Consider the following 23,211-nt stretch of genomic DNA (forward strand, 5'->3'; position numbering starts at 1 on the left):
TCCTAACCTGATATTTCTAAGTGATGCTGATACTGATACTTTCTGGTTGGACACAATGGTTTTAAAGCTCTTTTCAACCTAAACAATTCTGTTATTCTAAGATATTTACAGGAAAGAAAGAACCAGTCCCTATTAGTGAAGGTGCAACTTTCCTGAAATATTTTAGTTGACTGTAATGGAATTTAAATCAAGTCTTGTTTCTTTCATGTTCACAAATCTATCAGATACTTGCTTTGATTTTATCTGGAATATATCTATTTAAAGCATAATTGAGCATATAAAAATCTTATTTGAATTCTCTCTGTCTAATTCCACTCCTCTTTTTTGGCCTCAATGCCAAGAGCAGGATCTGCCCCCTGACCTCCTGATTACCATTCATATGTGCCACATTCAGGAAATCCAAGGCTGTGCCTTGTATCAGAAGATGCAGCCACACAAAGCAAATTTGTTCAAGAACTAAATGTCATGAGAAAAGCATAACTTCAAATTTGCTGCCTTTCATCAGTTTCTGATGCCTGACAAGTTCCTCCTGGAGCCTCCCTCAATGCCAATTCTAAGGCCAGTGGGACAAGCAGATGTGGAGGTGGTCACAGATTCCTTGCTGGAGTGCCAGGGACAGCCTGCCCCACCACAAGAAGCAGGATGCCACAGTGAGTAACAGGTTATTGAATAGTGCATTAATTCTTGACCCTGCAATAATTCCCTTGCCCAAGAGCAAGCCCGTGACAGATACTTAACATTTAACTGCGTGGTTGATTCTAGGTGTCATTCCAATCTTCCTTTTTCCTTCTCCCTCCCACAATGGCGTAACACCAAACAACACAATTGTGTTAAATCAGTGTATTTATCTCAGGAGAGCATTATTCAGTAAAGTGGGGGAAAGTGTATGCTATAGTTTCAGGATGGGGAACTGGGAGAACAGTGTTTCTTAAAAAGACTTTAGGATCCTGAGAGCTGAACATAAATTCCTACAGTGATGCTGTGGCCAAAGCAGTCAATGCCTCCTTGGACATGGAAGCAGGCACATTCTGAGTGAAAGCACTGGACATGTTTTGACGCTGCAGTGATCACCAAGAGAAGAATATTGTGTCTAGTTCTGGTGACTGTAATTGAAGAAAGATGTTGAGAGCTGAGCAGATGTCAAAGGAGAGGCTTGGCAATGAGTAATGGATTGGATGGATAAGGTGCTCCATGAGGAGACAGGGAGCCCATTGATCAATGAGTGTGCACTCACCAGGAGGAGCAAACATTTAACAGCAGCTCTTTGGGCCAACACACAAAAGCAGTAAAGTGGCATTGGAAATGCTGTGCAGATGACTGAAAAGCAATGTACTCAAGCGAAATGAAACCCTGACCCAACACAAACACACACAGAGACAGGCCAGTACTAAACATGATCTAAAAAGCAAAGCAGATGTTAGTAATTATCAGGTAGGAATTGAAGGAAGATAGTCTAAAAACAGGCCAAAAACGCTGATTGTTCATATTGTTAGTAGTACTTAAGTTGTGGGAATACTTACTGAAGGATGTTATAGATTCTAGTTATTTGCTTTAAAAGGTAACAATGAATTCAGAGTAGAAATCTACCCCTCAATCGTTATCAGGTATAACTGCACCAGCTTTGGATCAGGATTCTCTGATGCTTTACAGCTGCCTGGAGCAGTTATTTCCCCTCAGCATTTGTTACTGGATCACAGGCTCCTGGACTCAATGAGTGTTTGATCTGGCCTAGTGTAACACGAGCCAGAAACTGGAGGATGAATGTGGAAAAACTGAAGTGGAAAGAACAAATTTGCATGTGGACTATAAGGTGTTTTGTACACAGATGATGGGAATATCCAGGAATATTTGCCATCCTTTTTCAGCAATTGTTCTCTAGGACACTTTGGCTAAGACAGTACACATATTATTTAAATTTATATCTTTTCATGAGTGTGCTAAGCTTTTTTAACATCATAGCTGCTATAAAATGTAGCTTTTAGTACAACAAGGGGAAATAGAACACTACATTATATCTGCCATGTTTGATCAAAAAGTTAGTGACATTTCTAGCTATGAAATAAACCAGATGGAATTATTTTTGTCTTTATTCTTAATATCTCTACTTAAATTCTAGTCTTTGGTTGCAAGACCCTTCTAGTCATAATGTCCCATAAGCTGGACAGATAGGAGCAATAGAAATTGAGCAAAAAAGAGTATATGGGTGAGTGTAAAACAATAAGGTATTAGAAGGTAAACTCTTATATTAATATTTTCTAAATAATGTGATTTCATTTGCATAATTTATTTTAACATGCCTTTCTGACATACTTTCTGTACAATTTAGTTGCAGCTATTTCAGGATTTTAGTTTTTATCTGCATAGACCTAGAGAGAAACATTTGTACAACAGTACCCCAGTAGGTGCTCCATTTTCAAAAGGGAATTCTCTCGTGTCTGTGTACATGCTTAACAGTGAAAGACATGTTTGGTAGAGGGAACAGTAGGTAATGGATATTTTGGCTTCATCCTTCTAAAGTTTGATTATTTGAAATTGTAGGACACTGGTAGATTGATTAGTCTTAACCATTTACAGTCAAAAGTAAAAAAAGCATGAGCCCAAAATTAAAAATTAATCCAAAAATGTAGATGTGAGCGGTTGGGAACTTGATTTATGATTGTGAGACTGCCTGTATCCATTTTGAAAATTGAAATTAATGATACTGGCTTATTTACTATTACCATGGATTTTATCATTATAGAATACTTAATAATGCACATAGTTTTCAATTGATTTGTAATAGTAGTTTGAAGAGTTTCATGTACCTTCAAAATCACTTGTTACAACAGCAAATAAGGCCATGAAACCCCCAGTCAGCTGCAAGGACAAGAAAATACTCCATTACCAGTCATGGCTGGCTTACCCAAGAGAGGAACTAAAAAGAGAACTTTTGCTTATTGAACATTTCAGTTATGTCAGATAATAATGTATGCATGATAATGTGCTGTGTCTACTCCAAATTTGTTCCTAAATGAGCTCCTGGTGTTGCTAACAGAGATGTGTGGAGCACAGGGAGACTGTCTGTGTAGGGATGGCTCCAAGCCTTGAGCTTGTGACCTGTGGATGATTCAAAGCAGTATTTCTTAATCACTGATTCATACACTAAAAGAGTCAATGAAAAAACCTTCAACAAAATTGAAGCCAGCTGAACATGAGCCACTGAGTGCCCAGCTGGATGAGAAGGCCAATGCTGGTAGCAATACTGGCTACAGCCAAAATGTGCATTAAATCAAAGGCTTTTTCCAGAGGGATCAGGGAATACATCAAAATTAGCTCTCTAGTGTGTAGGGAGTCCCCATTCCTAGAGATCCCAGAATCTCCTCTCCACCACCCTCCTCAGTGAAATCAGCGCAGGGTGAGCATTGTGAACAGCCCTGCCTGCTCTGCAGGGTGATGAAGTGGTCAGGAGCTGCATTTCTCTCAGGCAAGTCTCAAGCTCTGCTCTTCTGGGCTTGGCTCAGGAGCACAGATGCCCTCTTAGGAATGTCTGTTCAGCCCAAGCTTACAGAGCAGCCTCCAGGTTAATGAACTGGGAGGTGCATCTCAGCTCTTTTCATACTCTTGCCATTATCCAGACTTTTTATCAGTCAGAAACCCAAGAGTGCGGGGTCCCAGCAGCACCTGCTGGGCAGTGCTGTGCATCTGAGAAAGGCAGGATTTCACAGAGCCAGAGACAAACAGGACACCAGGGTGCCAAAAAGCACTGCTCACACTCAATTCGACCTGAGCCCTACAGCACAGCAGTTGCTTGATCAAGAAGGTCAAGAGCTGACAGAGTTAAGAATAGAAGTAAATTTGAACATTTTCTTCTCTGTTTATTTCCTCATCTATCTCCTCCTCCTGGACAAAAGCTACAGCAATAGTGATATCTTTGACCTTAGTTTAACTTCCCAACTTAATTATTGACATTTGTAGGTGAGAAGGAGGTAACAATACCAAGAGAAGAGACAAAAGTCTTAAGTTATGATGTTTTCATCTCCTAAACAGGAGGACTAACAGTAGGGTCTGACTGTGTATTCATACATTGCTACAAAGCTTCCAACAAATTTTACCAGGTTGTGTTTCAATCATGGATCTTAAAATCTGTATTTCCTGCACTTTTTAAAATTTGTTTTCTTTTCTGAATATTTAGATTTGGGTATATTTCCCAGATTCTCTCTGTTAATCAAAAAGAAATGTAAAGAAAAAAGAGAGCTGGAATTCTTATTTATGCAGTTGATATGAACAGCCAGGGCTTTAAGAGACACATAGATTGTCAAGAGACAGAAGATCAAAATCACAAGAGCTGTAAAATAGAGCTTTGAGAAGAAATAATAATAAAGCCTTAGAGAGAAGCTATGAACAAAGAAGCTTTTGACATTTTTTTCTAATAGATTTGAAAGCAATAGCATTGTGGACATGTAGCAGCATAACTTGTTTTGAATATTGTGGTCTGTTATGCCTGGGTTCCATCAGGAGATGCTTTGTCTATCTGGAGGGATCATCAGCCAAGCAAATCTGCTGCTGAACATTCTGGATTCTGCTAAGCCTTTGTAATTCATTTCTACTACCTGCTTGATTTCAGAGAAGATATTTTGAAAGCAAAATTTAAAAAGCAGGGACATAACATTTTTCTGATGGATACTTCTAAAACAGGTTCAGTAAATGAAGCTATAATAATTACCACATCTGGGTAGAACAAATTGACAAATTTTCCAAAGCCATATGATATATCAGGTTAAGAAGGCTAATACTGACTTTTCATAGTGAGGAACAGTCTATATTTAGACACAGAGCTACTTCCATAAGCTCTCAGCACATTTTCACTTTGTCCTTTCATCTCTTCAGTTTGATCATCAGAGGTGTCGCCATCCCCAGCCTTCTTTCAACCTCTCAGCTCATGGCCCTCACCTCTCCAGCCTCTGCAAGCCTTCCTCCCTTGCTTTATTCCCAGCTGACCTGAGGTGTTGTTTTGTATGACTTTTGGCATGACTTTTGCACGCTCACATCCTGCACCTTTGATGGCTCCCTTTCTTTCCCCAGTTCAGCATTATTCCTCTCATCTCCCACAGAGCAGCTGGTGCCTAAAGAGTGATGCCATTACAGAGAGTGTTGGGAACAAAAGGTCCCTTCATGGGGGCCAGAGGGCTCTTCCTCTGTGCTTTGATAACCACAGGGAGCAGGAGGAACACTTTCACCTCTGCTGGTGCCTGGCATCCTCTGCCTTTGCCATGGACAGTGGTTTGTGCAGGTCAGAGCAATGCTGAGCAGAGCAGAGGGAAGTTCACTGAGTGAACACACATATCTTCCCTTTGTTATGTAAGGGACAAGCCCTATGGAAGCTGAAATGATCCAGCACACACCTCCAGATGTACAATAGGAATGCAGTCCTGCAGAGAATAACCCTTGCTCATGTGCACATCAGAGCTGAATCTCCGGCTGTCACCTGTGGCTCTCTGTAGATGGCAGTGGCACAATCATCATTATGAAAACCACAATAACATCACTGCAAGCGTAAAGGAAATTACAAGATCCACTCAGTTACTCAGGAAATGCTCTGGGGCTTTCAGCCAGTTTTGGACATGGAAAGCTTATATATGGACACAAATCAGGACATTAATGTCTACCAGATTACAGATGGAGTCTGTCCAGAATATTGCAACAGTCAAACATACATCCAGCAGTGAAACACAGATGTGCTCTTCTTGGACTGGTTCTTTTCCCCGGCAGGCTGGACAAAGAAAAACTAGCTTTCATTATAATAATTCTATACACCATTTACTTTTCCCAATGCTTTCTGGTTTCTTTTGCTCAAAGAAGAAGATGAAAGTTCCATCAGATGATGACACTCTGATCAGGTCCAAAAAAACCCCCACAGGAAACTGAAGGAGCAATTTAATCTTCAGAACTCTTCAAAAATTACAAAGGCCTAGTATCAGAGGTGCATATCAGTTCATAAATATGATTACTGAATATCACTTTGCTCTAATGCCACTAGGTGCTCTAAAGAGAAAACAATTTAATCCCTGTACTATATTTTTCCCATCTTTCTGACAACTGCAGACAACTCAGTCATTATTCCTCAAAGCCACAAAGGCAGCTTAAGATTTGAGTCCTGCATAACTCAGGCCCTCAGCTCTAAGGTCCTTTCCACCAAAGTCAGATATGACCAACAGGAGTAGCATTATTCGCTGAGTGACAGATCTACTTTCAAGAGAAGAGGATCTTCTGTGAGTGATACCTCTGTAAAGAATGAGTATCTCATTGGAGCTGGGTGAGATGAGATTGAGATTTGTTGTTTGCAGAAGAGATTATGTGTGTCTTCTTCTGGCTCAGTGGATTCAACCCAGTTCTCTGTTTTCTTTTGTTTAAATTAAAAAATGTCAATATATAGAAAACAAGCATACATACAATGCCATGATCACTTGGACTTGATTTAAAGAAATCACAGCCTGCTGAAGGACACTTGGCATTATTTCCTGACAATGCATTACAGTGGTTTTTTAGTGATAAATAAATAAATAGATGGCATTTGCAGCCTTTTCTCCTAAGTCCTTCTTATTTTCTCTCATCCTTAGCTGTCAGTGTTTCAAGTGTAGTTTTCCCTGCTCTTAATTAAAGAATTGTGATGTCTGACATTTCCCTGATTTCTAAATGCATCTCAGTGCCTTCATTTTAGATAGGCTTTTGCCCATGACTTGCCAGGCTTCTCATCCAAGTCATTTGTGCAGACATCCTCAACAATCCCTGATGAGAGGCAGACCCTTCTGTAGGATGACATATTTCATGTGAAGACATGGGTCAAAGTCTCATAAGATGAATCCCATAGTCACACACCAATTACATTCAGCTCTGCCCAAAGTTAGGCACCAAGGAGTGACATTCCTTATATCCAACATGCTCAGCAGAGAAACATCAAAAAAGCATGTAAACGAAGTTATTTAGAATTGGCAGAGATTTTTCTTTCAGTGATTAGTAATAAAGAGTTGATTAATGCCTGTTGTGCTTGATGATAACATTGCTATTGATCAAAAGCCATTAAAAAAATAATCCCAAAGTTATTTTTAAAATACTCTGATGGTATCTTTTGATACAACAGTTACAGTAAAGCAAAACTTGGTCAAGTGGTGTTTGGAGTGCAGGAAGTGCAGCAGTTCAGAGAGGTGGCAGGATTGTGACACAAGTCAGGTCCATCCCATAACCCTGGTAATGAGGGCTTGCTGTTACAGCAGTGTCAGTCTCCACTCAGAGTTAATTGCTTCTGCTGTCATTATCATGGAACTTGGTCCTGTCTTCACCTGTCTCTCACATGGGGACAACAGAGGCTGGGCTGTTTTCCTCATCCATTCTAACAGGATAAAGGAAAAAAACTGCATATCTGTGCCTGTCTTCAGGGCTTTGATTAATTTGATTAATCATTATATATGTTGAAGATACAAGTGATCATGTACATGTCATGTGTTAATTCTTATTGCAGCCTGTGGTGCATCACCTTATCATTTATGTCATCTGTCTTCAGAATCAGAAGTGGCAGAAGCCTGTCCTGCCCAGGGGCTGCCACCAGACAAGCCAGCCCTGAATATGGCTGTGGCTCCATGCAGCCATGAACACAGAGGAAATTCAGCTATCCAGCTTGTCAGAAGCAATAAATACTGTGTATCACAAGAAAACCATTCTGACTGGTGGAAAGTCAGGGATTTGGAAGGGTAGATATGTCCTGCAGAATGCTTTTGTTCCATGACCAAAGTCTTCCACATATCTCATCTTCAAAGACAGGACTGCAGACAGTCCTGGCACCTTTCAGGATCTATGTTAGAATTACCTCTGTAGATTTAAACATTGCTCTTCAAGTCTTGTTATCTTCTGTACAACTCCATTTTCATTACCATCCTTGGCTGGCAGGTTGAATAAAATTTACAACAGTCACTGCCTAGTGCAATAGCTAAGATATCCAATGGCCTTATTCTTCATATGTGCCTAAAGGAGGACTTGTTTATGCAGAACATATACATTTTTTCCAATTATTTAGCTCATGTGAATAAAAATATAAAATCTCTCCTAACAAATGTTGCCTCGTGTGTGTGTGCAAGCCAAGGATCAGCACCATTGCAATTGCAGCAGCACAGACAGCATGAGAGAGCAGTGAGAGCTGCTGAGCCATGAATCCTCTGTCACTTCAGGCTCAACTCAGCTTTAGCAATACTTCTCCCCAAAGGCAGGGCATCCCTACTCTGCACAGGATTTATTATGCTTTTAGGGGTTCACAAATGGAGAAATTCCCTTCAGCAAATTAAAATAAGATATTTTTGTTTAATATCCATCATGGGCAGGAAAGAGCACATTTTCTAAGCTATTAAATGAGAAATAGCTTCAGAAGTTCACTGGAAAACAAGGCAGTACAACAAGCAGGAGATGCCTAGAAGAGAGAAGGTTCCTGGTGTGTCTCATGATGGATAATAGCTGAGTTTAATTTTGTGTGCTTGATAGAAATGTGGAAGACAAGAATTTTTGAGCTAGGGGATGCTCAAATTGCTTTGGAACAGACTGAAATTACTTGATCTACTCATAATTCCATGATTAGGTTTACAATTACAAGAAAACCAATTAAAAAGTCACTTAGGTTGAGGTAAATCTCAGGATTGCAAACAGTTGTGGATGAAAAAAGCAGCACATGACCCCACCAACTCAAAGAAATGATAAATTGGTAAGCTGACATGTGCTCCTAAACACCTTCATTTATGCTTATGTAAAAATATATGATACAGGCAGCTTTGCTTATGGAGCCTGGTTAGAGGGCTCTAAGATGGATGAAGGAGCAGACAGACATCCAGAGAAAGGCAGAACATTTACAGGTTTTTTCCTTTGGGTAGAGAAACTGACACTTTTGCAGTCTTGATTGTATAAGGAAAAGTCACATATACACCATAAAAAAGATTTAAATTCTGCTTGAAAAAAGGAATGAAGATCTCAATTTCTTGAATGTAGTCAGAATAAACATCAGCACTTACCTGTTTCATCTGTTTTTATGAGCTATCAGTTTTCTTGTGCTACTGAGATCAGTGATAAAGGAACTTATTCCTCTGTGCCTACTCATACTCAAATATACAATTTATTTTTCTGATGGACACGACATCCAGCCCACCACCTTAACTCTACAGATGCCTGCCAGCCCCTGTGACATAGAGCTGTCATGCCAGCTGGCCTGAGTGTCCATAATCACTCAGCTTCTCAATTTAAGCTGGCATTGTGCAGGGAAGAGAGCTGAGTCTGCCTTCTGCCCCTGTGCTCAACCCTGGGTAGTTTGCAGGCAGCGTCAGTCACTGGTGTCCATCACAGCACCTGAGGTGGCACACAAGGACATCCCAGAGCAGCTGCTCCAGCCTCCCACTCGATGAAACCAACCACGGAGGAGGAAACCACTCCATGACTAGCAAAAAGAGTTCTTCATTGAAGTGCAATTTTCTAAAACAAATTGCTTCTGTATTTTTATGCATGGTAAGTAAAGGCAGAAATGTTTTAACCATGAGCATTTCTGTAATGTTCTAAGAAGTGGCTCTCTGATTAATCTCTTTTCCTGTGTTAAGTGACCAATTTAAGATGCAGTCATGTACGATATCTAAACCAGGAACTGCTTATCTTGTGGGAATGAAGGATTTGTACCAAGTGCTTACTTGAGAAAGCTGCCTTGGAATGATGATAAGCCAAGGGTAATCAATATGCAGCCATCTACTGCTTAAATGTTTTCCACACCAGTCTAGTAAAGATTAAGCAACATTTCTTGAATATTTTTCTTTTTAAATGACCTCCTGAGTATTAAGCATAATGTTTCCTGAAATGCTTAGAATCGGATAAAGTTTATCTTCTTGACTCAAACATTAATAAAAACCATCCTGGTTTCATTTAAATCAGTAGGGTTTTGTCACTGACATCACAGATGCTGGAATTTCAATCTTTATACTCTTATTTCAACATTAAATCTGCCTTGCTAGTACTCCTGTGCTTTTGTATGTATGTATGTATGTATGTCAGTAGTCCAGTGCAGCATAAAGGGAGCCCAGATCAGATCCATCTTTCCCTTTTCAGTAAGATGATATGATATTTTAAGCATTAGATGCATGCCAAACTATTTAAATGAAACAGAACAAGGTTTCTTATAATAAACCATACTGGAAAAAATTCAGAGTTTTCCTTGAAAAATCTCTACTCTTCTATTATCCTGTGAAAGGAATCTTAAATAACAATCTTTATTGTTGGTGTAGAAGAGGTTATTTTAGAGGCTTCTTTCTCTGTCACATGAATTCCTGTCATCTGTCATGCTAAGGACATTTGTTTGGGAAGTCTAGGGTTGTGCAATTTTGGAAAGCTTCCCTGTAATGTTTGAAAAGGTAGATGCAATCTCCTCCTAAGGTTACTCAAGGGATATGTGGTGTCATTGCCTGTTAGGGCTTGCACTGAGGATATTTGACTTTCCAACATCCTGCACAGAGGAGGAGTGAGGCTGTTTAAGTGTTCAAGTGATGAAACATCCAGACAATTACAGATGTGCCAATTTTTTCAAATATTCACCTTAGACCGTGGCATAACTACTCAAAAAAGGTATATGCAGCATTACTTTTAATCCAAGAAAGGAATTTTTCATAGAGTCATTGAATCCTATAATGGTTTGAGTTTTAGGGACAAGGGAAGGGACCTTTAGAGGTCACCTAGTCCCTGCCATGGAAAGGGATGTTTTTCACTAGATCAGGTTGCTCAAAGCCTCACCTAACATGACTTCAAACACCTCTAGGGATGGGGCATTCGCAGCTTCTCTGGGCAAACAGTTCCAGCATCGCACCACCCTCCTCATGAAAAATATCTTCCTTACATCCAGTCTAAATTTATCCTCATTCCATTTAACACCACCACTCCTGGCCTCATTACTATGGGCCTTAGTACAAAGTCTGTCTCCATCCTTCTGATAAGCCATTTTAAGTATTGAAAGGGCACAAGTTCTTCACTATTTGAACATATTGTTTATTCATTGCAGAGAAAACTCCAATGTCAGCAAAATGCCAGAAAAGCAGAGTATTGCTAAGCATGAGTGGATTTACAGAACCCATCTTCATAAGAACCAGAAGATTCTTTGGGGAGAGCTTGCATATCCACTTTACATGTCCACTATACCTACAGCAGTGATATCCTATGTATGGCTGTCATAATAATGACAATAAATACAGATATTGTCATTGGGAACCTCACTGCCCACAGATTTCTGAAGGCATGAAGGTATTTATTTTCAGGGAAAGAAAAAGTCATTTAGACAAATGAGTCTGTGGACTAAAGTAATGCTTCATGAAAGGGAGCTGCTATTAAGGACTTTCATTGGTGCTCCCTGAACTGATCTGACAGAGCATGTTTGGGTTGTTTCTCCCTTTGGCAACTCTCAGTTTATTTAGTTTACTTAAATATTATGCAACCAGAGGGTTACATAATAATAACAATATGGCTAGAGGAGAACTATGAACCTTCCAGGTTCAAGGCAGACAGCTGTGTCATGGTCTGCAGGAGACAGAGCAAACTGCTCCTGATAGAGCTCTGGGCAGAACTTCAGGGCAGCAGGATCCTCCTCTAAGGAGTTACCCCAAGAAAATGTCACAAAATGAACCCAGATATTTAGGGCAAGGAGAGCCCCTGATGAGGGGAAGCAGAAGGGAACCAGTGGTTTCCCTGTAATCTCATGGCAAATAATCACATGCAAGACAAGTCCTAGATCTACCTTCTGACTTTTAAAAGCAGTTTTGAAAATATTTAAAATGTCTGGCATTTTTTGTGTGTCTGCTGCACTTTATTCAGAAACCAGCCAGTGAATTAAAAGCCAAATATTTCTCTTTGTAGTTTGGTATGCAGGTAATATCTCCCATGGCCAGTCTGAACAGCTGCTCTGTCAGAAGGCTCTAAATATCCTTTATTGCTTTTATATGAGCAACCATGGAACAGTTTCTGTGTAGTCTTTGCTCTACTGTGTAGCTAGAGGATGCTGATGCTCTTCAAATAGCTGTAGTGTTATGAAATGCTAGAAATTCTTGAGCTGACTTGGTATTAATAGTCATATTTCAAAAAAATGCCTCTTCTACAGAAATGAACAAATTTTGCACCTCTAAAAAAGGCTTGGAACAAAGCCACACTGAGTGCATTTCCCCTCAAGCTCTGTTTTTTTTTGTTTTCACCTCTTTTTCTGTGTTGTTTGCTCCCAGTGTGGCTTTTTCTGCAGGTCAGTTTAGAAGAATCCTCTGAGACAGTTTTACAATACAAAAATGTGGAGAAAAGCAGCTCACCGAGACAAGAACACAGCCCTGAGCAAACTCAGCCCTGTGCTCACTGACTGATGCAGGATGGGCAGCACCACAGGACCAGTCAGGTGCACAAGGAGATGACTGCAGAAATTCATGTCCATGGACCTTTCTGGAACAGACACAGCCTTATCCACGCTTTCCTCTAGGATATGCTGTGTAAACGTGTTTTCCTCTTGTGGCTTGGTACTTGCTCCCACTCACTCTTGGTGGTACTCAGCCACTGAGAACTTGGATGGAACACAATCCTTTGGGAGCCTTGGCTCACTCTTCTTTTCCTTGGACCAGTACAGGAGGTTCAGAATGAAGCTCAGGTGTGACCAAAAGGTTGGGAAAGGCAGTTGTGGCCCCGTCCTCAAAGAGGCTGGATACCACTGGCTCTATTTAACTTTAGGGACGGGAAATTTCCTTCAAACTTCACAGCAATGAACTTCTGGGTTTCTTCTTTCCTCCCTGCAATATAGAGGTGGAGCTGTTAAATGAGCTCTGAAAACCAGAATTTCCAGCCCAGTATGGCAGGAAAACCATTAACAGAAGTAAAGCTGGATAGCACAAGTTAGGATTGGAGTACCACATAAAGACTAAAAATAGTGCAAATACAGAGTACAGCGAGAATCTTTTTACTTATTCAGTGTTTCAGAAATACTTGGACAATAGAAAATATATTATTCTTAATGTAAAGAAACTAAGTGTGGTGGATGGGGCTCTTATATGCGGCAGTGTTTGGGTCTTTTAAACTCTGCAGCCTCTGGAGGAGACATGAGGTTAATAACTCTTCATCTCCCCACTTATAAATCTGTATCTGTGCAGCAAAACAAAATTGCAGACAACTTGCTTCATGTCTGGGCTGGGGGAGAACTTATCTAATTTTAAATATTTATAGTGGGATACCACAACCACTTTCCTAGACTCTCTCTTTAGTGGAAAGAAATATTTCTAAGGCATAATTCATCATGTCCTAATGTAGTCCTTTAAGGAGATCAGGTGATTCATGTCTCATTCTTTCTGGACATAATGCTATAAAAGCCTAAAGCTGACTGAAATTAATCTCAACCTGATTGCTTCTTTGTTTCTTGCAAGTTATTAATTGATTTTTATTTTTTTTTTAATTAAGGAAAAGAAGGTGCTTTCCTGATTCAGTCTAGCCAGGCAGGAATGTTCAGTGTCTGTATTCAACAAGGTTCCTTACTAAGTATCCAGTGAATGTGCAGTATTTCTGTGAGTGTGCCCTGGACATGCTTGATGTGACTGCTCACCAACAAAATCCCTACATTGTGTTAAAAATGAACCTGGGGCACATTCAGGTCATTTTCATTCATTGACCTTGAATGGGAAAACAGAACTGTCCAGAGCTGCTTCATCTAAACAGTGGCATGCAGCAGGCACATAAATGCAGGGGAAGGGAGGAGTCTCAAGAGTCTCAAGAGAGAAGGAAGGGAATGGGAATGAGAGCTGGAATGGGAAGTAGGGGAAGGAAGAAGGGAAGGGGAGGAAGGGAAGGCACTAGAAATGGGATGTAGAACCATTGCAAGGGCAGAATGTGAAAGTCTTTTGCTCCAGATGTGACTGTTGGGAGACAAGTACCAACCCTCAGAGTTCATTAGAGCGTGCTGCAGGAACCTCCAATGGGCTGGGAGCCTGTGCTGCACATCCCAGGTGCTGAGGAGGGAAAAGCAGGCTGAGGCAAATGTAACAGTTTTCCTGGTGACTTCCATGACATATTTTGTTATTTGGCCAGCTGGAGCATTGCAGCTCATGCAACAGCTAACTAATCTACTAACACAAGGGCTGGAAGGCATTTTGCAAGGTTTTGACATGTACTGCATTTTAACTAGTAAAAAAGAAGCAGTTAAGCATTAAATGTGTACAAACCTCTGACTACCCCAATGAAAGTTACTGCTTTGAGTCAATCCCCAAACTTAGACAATACCAGCAGCACAACTTAGCTTTCTGGAAGTATGTTAGGATGTTTTTGGTGCTGTTTCTGGAGAGCTGTCAGTTCAGGCAGGGAGATTTTGTGAGGTATCCCACAGAAGAAGGGGAAGGCAGGGGCATGACCCAGCATTGGCCAGTTCTAGCCCTGGGATCAGCCGCAGCTGCACTGCCCATGCTGGTCCTCACCCTGACCAGCCTGGGCTCTGCTGCCCCCTGACACCCAGCTGGCTCAGCCCAGAGCAGCTCTGGAGAAAGCACTAAAGCCACTTGTCACCAGCACTGTCCCCATGGTCCCTGTGGGTCCCTTCTAGCCCAGGATATGCTGCATTCTGCAGTGCTCTGCTTCAGAGGGGAGCTAACACATCTACAGCACTGCCTGCTGTGCTGCCTGCCCTTGTGGGCTCAGTCTCAGCAATTGATGTGCCACTTCTCAGCACAAACACTAAAATACTCCCAGAAAGGTAAAGGGTAGAAAGGGTCCCTTGCCATGACTCCCTAGGTAGCTGACCAAGCAGCCATTAGACAAGTATTCAGTCAATAAATAGATGGAGTATAATGTTGAGCATACACATAGTGTTTGGGATGATTAAGCTTCCCAAAATACAGGGGAAAAAAAGAAAATAATCAAAGAATAAATAGAAATTATTGTACGTTTCTCAAAGTTTTGTTATTCAAAATATCAATAGTGTGTTCTGAAGGAAATTGTTGAAACTGGATAACTCCGACTTCAAATACTCCATTTCAAAAGGATTGAGTGTTCTTCTGCTTAGTACTTTGATGACAATCAAAAGAAGACTCAGTATTGATAAAATTAGAGTCTTATAGCCAAAACCTGAAACAGGATTTAGCAGCACAAAAGTGTGTCCTTAATGATGGGAATGCCCTATATTTATCTGCCAGTTAGCAAGCATGTATTTCAAGTTGCTTTTGATGAGGGGATCAGTCCTTTCAAGGACTTGTACCTAAAGTTTATGCAAAACTTAGCTTTCAAAAATGCTTTCCTTCATTGAGGAAATATAATAGTATTTTATTGGCCTAATAATAGTGAACACAATCATATTTCTGCTGCATTATGTTTCAGTAAGTAGCAATATTTTGCCTTCTAACTTTCAACAAAAACATGCTGGAAGATTTTTGACAATTTATGTTCCAGATTTGCTTCATTTTTCAATAGGGGTGCAATTGCCTCAAGTAGCATTTCAGTTGTACGGTTGATGCTTTTAAAGAATTGTCCATGTGTAAACAAAGTTGTTGAATCCACAGCTCACCAGTTTTCACAAACTGATTCAGAAATCAGGAATTTCAGACAAATTACGTAGGAGAATTCAAGCTGTAAATATAAAGTCACTTTCCCAATAACTGGCTGTGCACCATGGGAAAGCAGAAGTAAAACTTGAGCTTGATTTCAGGATGAAAACTGTAGATGCAAATAGTATCACAGAAGTTAATGAGAATGCACACAGAGAATACAGATCTAGACAAATGTTCTCAAGTGATCATTTGCAGAAATAGGCTTCTTTGGAACTTTTCATAAATCAAGCTATTTAAATTGCCTTTCACTCTGTTTGTAATGCACTGCAAATAATCCAATCAATGCTTTTCACTTTTTGATGCCTTGGTAAATTCTGAGACTACTGAAAAGAGCTTGGAGTAGGAAGCCTTTTAAAAGATGGGCTTTAGCTTCTTGCTCTGTTGCTGTTTTTCTAGATGAATGTGGGTTTCTCACCTCTGCTTCTCATCCTTCAATTTCCTTATTTTTTTTAAGCTGGGATAGTGCTACAGAATGTTTCAATAGTCAAAAAGTGAAACAAGAGAGCAACTTACTATTCCCTCACAGTTTCAAACTTAATTGCATCAATCAAAGATCTCATTCACTGAAATGCTAGAGGACAGTAATTATTACCAAACTCCTGATGTTGTTTGGTCCTCTATGTGTTCTTTCCACTCATCTCTTTTCATTTCTCCACCAAAGGCTGCTTGGAACTGTTTGATTGACAGCAAACTTAATGTGAAAGTATCTGACCTTGGGATGACAGGGTAGGTGAAAGAATTGGGAGCCTGACAATCAGAAGCTCAGATGTTGGTGGATATTCAGTTTACCGGCATTGATCAGCTGCAGCCGGCTGCCAGGGGTGTGATACAGCACTTTGTGCTTTCTTTCCATTAATGACCATAAATTATTATGGAATAAGAATAAAAAAGAGAAAATTGAATCACACAGCTGTCTCCAAAAGTTAAGGCTTAAAGGCAAATCACAGCTGAGAGATTTCACTGGTCATGTTTGTAAAGAAACCTCAGTGTTTACTTTGAGCACAAGGTTTGCACCTCATTTGGGGACCAAGCATCTTAACCAGTGGCCTCAATGGAGAGAAGCTGGAGAGGATGAGCAGCCCATGGAGCCTGTCCTCTGAGGAGAGGCTGAGGGAGAGAGCTGCTTAGCCTGAAGAAGAGGGCATAGGAAGGGATCTAAAAGCTGCCTAGAGTCACTTACTGTTGTCATTATAGTGCAGGAGTTCTGTTGTCACTACATTGCACTGGTTCCACATTAGTAGAGTTTTGTACCTCCTTGATGTTTCTTGTAGGCATTTCCTCTAGGCCCTGACTCTTCCTTGTCCTCACAGCAGCAACTGACTCCAGTTCCCCTCAGCCAACCAATCCACTCTTTTATAACACTCTCCTTATTGGCTACAGCTGTGGCCTGTTAACATCAGGCCTGCTCCTAATCTCTAGTAATTGGCTCAGCTGCAATGCTTTAGTGGGTGAGATTACATTCTATACCACCTTTTTTACTTATATTGTATCCCCCTACAATTTACAGTTACAAAGCCAATGGAATCTTATCTATGCCAGGTCATAACAGCAAGAATTGGCCACAGGCTGCACCTCTGGAAGTTCAGGCTGGATGGTAAGAGAAGGTGATTCTCCAGGAGGGTGGTGGAGCAGTGGAACATGCTGTCCAGGGAGATGGCAGTCTTTAGGGACTTTTAAGACTTAGCAAGAGAGAGCCATGGCTGACCTGCTGTGATGTTGGGAGTAACCCTCCTGGAGCAGAAAGCTGGGCTAGACTGGCCTGACAACAGGTGAGTTCCTGTGATTCTGCATTATTTCCCTAGTAAGATGCTAGCAATGATCTGTTCTGGATTATAGGCAATGCCTCTATCAGGTATCTTTGCAAACCTGAGATTCTGCCTAGGCTTTCTTTAGGAACCTTCTGATGTTCAAGAAGCAGTAAATAGTATTTCACTGTAACTGGGTCGCAACCAAGTTTGGTTTGTGCTTTTTAGGTGTGTTCTGGATAAGCTGTGTATAAGTTCTCTAGGAAACAAGTTTCCACAGAAGTCCTCAGCACCAGAAGTTTTTCATCACACCAAATTTAGCAGCAGGTCAGGTGCATGGGCCTTTGGTATGTATGAAATTTGACATGTGAGTTTGCATGTATATATGCCATTACATTAGGATTTCATCAACTTGTTAAGCAGAAATGTTAGACATTTAACACACTGAAGGACTATAAAAAGCAGTTATAGTTTGTGTTCTTGTTCAATATTTTTATGCAAACAAGCCCTGTCATAGTTGGATTTTTAGCACTAGGATTCTTCTTTTAGGCAAACAGAAACTCTGCCCACTCCACATTTGCTTCATATGTGTCTAATATGGTAAACTTTGGCAGTGGAGATCAAGTCAAGTCTTTGGTCTGTCTAGACCATAAATCAGTGTTACCCAGCTGTGGAAAAGACTCTCTGGGAGCTGGGACTCTGAATCTCAGAAAAAAAGTGTATCTGTTTGTAGATCACTTCCCACCAGGAGATTCAAACATTTGAACTTCCACTTCAGTGGTTTCAAGCTGTGATTTCCAAATCCCTGGAGTCCGTTCAGTGTTTCTAGAAGTCTGCAAAAGGTGTCAAAGGAAAGGGAACCTTTTGTGAACAGGCTTGAATTCCACTTATCTGGGTCTGCTCCTCCAGAAGGAAAATTTTGGCAGCTGTCAAAGTGATGAAAGATTGGCAACCCACTGTTCTTGGCACTGAACCACAGTGAATAAAGCAGATAAAAGTTTTTCTGAATGTTGGGTTGCTTCTTATCTTTAACCTCAGTTAGCCTCCCAGTGCTAACCACTCTGGCAGAGAAACAACTCATTCATGTCCTCAACAAGTTGTTTATAATATATCCAATTAAATCAGAAGCTGGATTCTGTGGTGATACTTTTATTTTTGCTCCTATTGATTAAATCCTGGCCCTAGGCTTTACTTTCATTAACATCAATATTGGCATTAACTTCAATGACAAATTTTATTTTTCCTTAGAAGATATTTTTCTGACTTTAACACTATCCATTGATGCAGAGGAAGCGAAGGGACTGGGATCAGTCAGTTCTTGTTTGATTGTTTTTAACTAATGAGCCTTTAAAGGGCTAAAGAACAGAACTGATGTATTCATATCCCAAAAGCAGATGTCAGAGAACAAAGAATCCTGGTTTTTTTTATGTTCTCATCAAGGAAAGCTGGGATTTGGATGCCATTTTAGTGTCACTGTGACACTACAATGCTCCAGTCTTCAAGCTGGAGTGAAATCAAAAATCCCATAAATTCCTTTAAAAAGAATATTACAGCCAATATTATATATCATTGTGAAATAAATATTTCTCTCCTTTTTTTTTTTTTTTTTTTACTTTAGGGTAGGCATATTTATCACATATATACAGTTACAAGCAAAATTGTGGCTTGCAAGACTATAATTATGAATTAGTAATTATTATATTATTCTGTGTTTCTATTGCTCCTGTGTATTCCAGCTTTTAAAGCTATATATACAACTGACACTGGAAAATATTGGGAAATCTTTCTCATACCAAAGAAGTGTATGTCCCATTCAGAAAAATCAGTAATTTTTTTCTTATTATTTTATAAAGACATAGATACCTATAGTTGTCATTTTGTTTTTCCTTCCCTCTCTGTACACATATATACTTAAGAGGATGTTTGCATGTGATCTGCAGAAAATTCAGCCCAATATATTTAATTGTCTCCATTAAATATATTTTGTAACTAACTTTATCATCTAAATTAATCTTTGTATGCAGTAGGCGTTGTTTTACATTCAGGTACAGAATCACACTTGTCGGTTTTTTTTATTTTGACAATATTCTCAGAGTCTGATCATTTTTATGTTGCATGTGTATCTTGTTCTGTGAAAAAGGACTTATATTAATTGACATACATTTCATGTCTTAATGTGGGAGGGGTTCACTTTGGGAAAGCAGCCCCATGTGCTTGATGATGATGGCAGAAAGTCTCTCAAGGATTCCGACTTTACAGAGCACAGCAGGTTTCAAACATCACCTACCAGACAATGGACAGCTGCTGGTAGGGAGTATGTATTTACATCTGCACATACAAACTGGAGAAAACAAAAGAATAGGAGGCACTAGGAATCCCTGCTGATAGCTGAACTGATGCTCATCATGAAAATACCCTTTAATAAAAGCCATTGCTTGTAAATTATACATTCCATATTACCTAGTTTGGGACAGGGTTAATACAGGAGATGAGGCACAAAGGCAGGTTGGTTCCCTTCTTTCCAGAATCACCTATTTGAGCATAACACCTTTCAACATCAACAGATACAGGATGAGGATCCTCTCTCCTAATTTTAACAGTTTAAAAATTGTGTGCTGAGCTAAACTAACTGTCTAAATTTCTTCCACAACTACAGGACTATTATTGTTACCTCCCCGTGGTAATTTGCCCCTTCTCTCTTAGCAGCAACAGAATAAAAGACATTTGCCTTCCTGTACAGAGATTTCAAACAGCAGACTTAGAAAGACCTCCAGTTTTACAGACAGATAAATCTGTGTGAAATAACCTGCCCTTACAACAGAAGGATGTGTTACCCCATCCATGAGTCTTCTAGGGGCTGTAAGTCAAATGCTGCTCATGCTGGTTTTATTTTGAGGTCTGCATCTTCTGCACCAAAAATTATCCTGATTTATTGTTCTTCTTCACCTAAATTTTGATCAGCTGACTGTCGACCAGGACTTGTTTCTCACCAGCAATAAAGAATTGTTTTGCACATTATTGATGACACCATGAAATGTCTGTGATGTTCTCTTGGGCTTTTTAATATAATTGCCAGGAAAATGAGTAAAGTGACTTATGTTAGAGGATATATTAATGCAAAGAAAGAAGATTAACCTAACACAATGTAAGATAGATATAAAAAGTAAGTTAAATTTTATTTACCTCCTGCAACTTTATTTTAGCACGCAGAAATTTGTAGTGACATCACCATCTGTGAATTTCTGCACGTTAATAAAAAAAAAAAGAATGCAAATTACAATTTCTGAATGATTTCAAAATTAAATAACTATACCTATCATCTTTGCTTCATTTAGCTACCAGAACAGTGCCCTGCTTTTTATCAGTTGCTACCACTCTTTTGAGGCATTAAGAGAAGGCAACAGAGCTTGGAAAATAAGACTGACAAACAGATGACTGTGCATTCTGGCTCCACATCACCTGTCTGCTCTACAGGAGCTGAACCTGGAATCTGTCTGACATTAGCCACCCTTATTATTCTGTATTTTAGTGTTCTTCTCATTTAATCAGGGGGTTGACCATATGGAGAAAGCATTTCTGACACTGTGGGTGACAGAATTTGGAAGAATACTGCGCAAGAATATAATTTATTTTGTTAGCATTTTTTCAAAAGGCATCTCAGATATTGAGATATATATACCAATTATCTGCACTCCTTCAGTGCCTCCAAACTGTCATTATTTTCCCTTAACTGGAAGTGTAAACAGGGAAATATATGCTTGGTGGGTTTTCTGATTATCATAACTCATCTGAATGTGGTTTTTCTTTATAATCACTTGAAGCTGACACCTAAAGTTGAACTTAGAACTACTGGAAGTGACACCAACATAAATAGATATAGTCTCACTTTCAATTACTTAGAAATTACTACAGGTAAAACATTATACCTGTTTTCTCAGCAGTATTATTGACTCTAGTTTTGGCCCTCAGGGTGTATATTTGATTTGGAATTCATTCTAAGCTGCATATTTAGGATATTTTCAATTTACCAACAGATGAAGCATCTAGTAGAGTGTTATTGCTTCCTGCAATAATAGGTAGAAATAAAGAAAATGGTTTTTTGCAGAATTCCATAGTCATTGCAACAGTAAATGGTAAATTTGCTGATCTCTATAATACTTGAGAAACAAAAACTTGAAAATAAATGAAAATGCTAATAATATAACTGCTTAGCCAAATATTTTACTACTGACACACTGAAATTTGGCTTCTGATGTTAGTGCTTAAATAGGAGCACCCAACTTTCAAATGTGCACAGCACTACAAAAATTAGTGCTAACTTCAGCAAGTCTTGAGATACAGATACATCTGAAGCTACAAAAGAGAGGCATCTAAACTTAGACACTAACAGTTGTAAAATGCTGATTTAGTATGTATAAAGATGTTTTAAAACAAAGTAATTTCTGAAATAAATCCTTTTTTCTCTCCCCATATCTGTGCTAGTTCAGCAAGTGATGCTGGTCAGAGTCCAGGTGATGTCTGCTTGCCCTGCCCTGATGGAGCTGGCCCAGCCCTACCAGGGGCCTCTCTGCAGCTCTGCTCTGAGCTCACCTGAACCCGAGGGATAAGAAATGCAGGGTGCAGCCATGTGGGGAAAGAGCAGAGAGAAATGAAGGTCTCTGGCCAGGCAGAGGCTCCCAGGCTGTGCCTGCCTGCCCTGCTTGGTGCCAGCACTGGGGGCTGGCTCAGGGAGCACATCCCTGTCACGGGGAGCTGCAGGTGTGTTGGAGGGAAAGCTGCATTTGGGGCCAGGGAAATGCATCCCTGGGGACCTGTGCAGGCCTGGGGGCCATGGAGGCTGCACGGGAGAGAGGGGCAGGGTGTGATGCTGCCCATGGACCCAGCTGGGCCAGGAGTGCGACTCAGAGAATGGGTCAGGAGGAGCACTGAGCCTGAGAAAGTAGGAGAGGGAGGGCTCCCCCAGCACAGGTGTGCCCTAATGCATGCAGGTGATTTTTTTCATATAAACATTGTCTTTTTTTAATGTTCTTCCAACACCCTGCTATATTCTTGTAGCGGCTCTGACAATTCTGAATGGTGCTTTTTGATTCAGAGCACAGCTTTTAAAATTAATTGTATTGAAATCAAAGCGTTGTCATAATGAAAAAGTTACTCTTAACAACAAATCTGAAGATGGCCAGCATGACTAATTACTTTATTTGATTGTCTCCAGAATTGCCATTTCTTTTTTGTGTTACTGCAAAGAAAGTAGGAAGACCACAAATAGTTGATTAATTTATCCTAAAAGTTCAGCTCAAGTACTAAGGTTTGGGGCTGTTATGGCAATGGAATATATGATATAGATAAGCAACTTAAAAAAAGTATTTTCATTCCTTAGCATTAGTGTCTAGCTTGCCATTAATTAGTATCATCTGCTTACCATTTTGAACTGCTTCATTTACGGGTCTTGTCTCTTAAATAGGAAATGGATGTGCAGCATTATAACAATGTTTTGTGAACCTGTAGAGCCCAGATGTATTTTTCAGATATATGTTTGGCTGCTTTCTACAGATTGTGGTCATTTTTTGGAGGCCCTTGATTTTAAGAGTCCATGCATTTCTGAGCATTTTTCATGCAGGATCACGTTTGTTATTGGCTCTTTTGCAATCCAGAACTGAGTATCAGAAAATTTTGTGGTTTTCAGGGACTGGGTATGTACAGAAAAAAACACACTGGCATGGTTGCAGCTACAGTGGGGGACCTGAAATCAGAATCACAGAAAATCTGGCTGAAAGGGTCCTCTGGAGGTCATCTAGCCAAACTTCTCAGTCAGAGTGGGATTATCTCCACTGCTCCATCATCCATACCTTCATCTACCTGATCTCTGAGCACTT

This window comes from Melospiza georgiana, chromosome 2 (genome assembly GCF_028018845.1).
Source record: "Melospiza georgiana isolate bMelGeo1 chromosome 2, bMelGeo1.pri, whole genome shotgun sequence".
NCBI classification, from domain to species: domain Eukaryota; kingdom Metazoa; phylum Chordata; class Aves; order Passeriformes; family Passerellidae; genus Melospiza; species Melospiza georgiana.